Source organism: Leptonychotes weddellii, chromosome 8 (assembly GCF_054177405.1).
Source record: "Leptonychotes weddellii isolate Sample4059 chromosome 8, ASM5417740v2, whole genome shotgun sequence".
Taxonomy (NCBI): domain Eukaryota; kingdom Metazoa; phylum Chordata; class Mammalia; order Carnivora; family Phocidae; genus Leptonychotes; species Leptonychotes weddellii.
The window spans coordinates 115,636,973-115,638,561 of NC_138376.1; positions in this window are offsets into that span (position 1 = coordinate 115,636,973).

Genomic DNA, 1,589 nt, shown 5'->3' on the forward strand with positions numbered 1-1,589 from the left:
GTCACTGACATCGCCCCCATGCTGTCCAAGCTCCGGCCTGTGAGGACTCTCTTTCAATTAAATACACATGTGTTTATGGAAGGAGGTCTGGAAGGATCTACACTTCGGTGTTATCACATGTCAATTCAAGGTGCCTGAATCTTCTGAATCTTTTATAATGAATGTATAGTTTAGCATTTTTTTTAGAAGGCAGTGGTGTGTAGCAAGGAATTTTTTTCTTGTTATGAAAGCTATTAACTATAGAAGATTTAAAAAAAACAATATAAAGACCAAAAGGAGGAAAGGGTCACCTGGAATCATAATCCCACCACCCAGATAGACTCTGTCTTTTCTATAAATAGAATATGCATTTTTAACAAAAGGGAAATATGGTGCATTCTTTTTTATAATCTACTTTTATACTTCATAGTTTATGCTCAGCATTTTCTTTTTTTCTGAACTTCAGTTAATCTTATTGAAATAAATGGTATTTTTATTTTTTATTTTTTTATTTTTATTTAAAGATTTTTATTTATTTATTTGACAGAGAGAGAGAGATAGCGAGAGAGGGAAGACAAGCAGGGGGAGTGGGAGAGGGAGAAGCAGGCTTCCTGCTGAGCAGGGAGCCCGATGTGGGGCTCGATCCCAGGACACTGGGATCATGACCTGAGCCGAAGGCAGATGCTTAACGACTGAGCCACCCGGGAGCCCCAAAATAAATGGTATTTTTAAAAGCCTATCTTTGTGATAGAACTTAAAGGTAAACATCTTTTATTTACTTATTTATTTAATTTCAAGTTTTTATTTAAATTCTAGTTAGTTAACATATATGGTAGAATTGATTTCAGGTGTAGAATTTAGTGACCCATCACTTACATACAACACTCAGTGCTCATCCTAACAAGTGCCCTCCTTAATACCCATTACCCGTGTAGCCCATCCCCCACCGACCTCCCTCCATCAACCCTCAGTTTGTTCTCCGTTGTTAAGAGCCTCTAATGGTTTGTTTCCGTCTCTTTCTCTCTTTTTCCCCCTTCCCATATGTTCATCTGTTTTGTTTCTTAAATTCCACATATGAGTGAAATCATATGGTATTTGTCTTTCTCTGACTTATTTCACTTAGCGTAATACTCTCTAGTTCCATCCATGTCATTGCAAATGGCAAGATTGCATTCTTTTTGGGGTCTGAGTAATATTCTCTCTATATATACCACAGCTTCTTTATCCAATCATCAGCCGATGGACACTTGGGCTCTTTTCATAATTGGGCTACTGTGGACAATATCGGGGTGCCTGCGCCCCATTTGAATCAGTATTTTTGTATCCTTTGGGTAAATGCCCAGTAGTGCAATTACTGGATCATAGGTTAGCTCTATTTTTACCTTTTTGAGGAACCTCCATACTGTTTCCCAGAGTGTCTGCACCAGTTGGCATTCCCAGCAACGGGGTAAGAGGGCACCTCTTCCTCCACATCCTCGCCAACATCTGTTGTTTCCCGTGTTGTTACTTTCAGCCGTTCTGACCAGTGCGAGGTGGTATCTCATCATGATTTTGATTTGCATTTCCCTGATGACGAGTTGATACATGCTCAACATTTTCTGTCATTAACA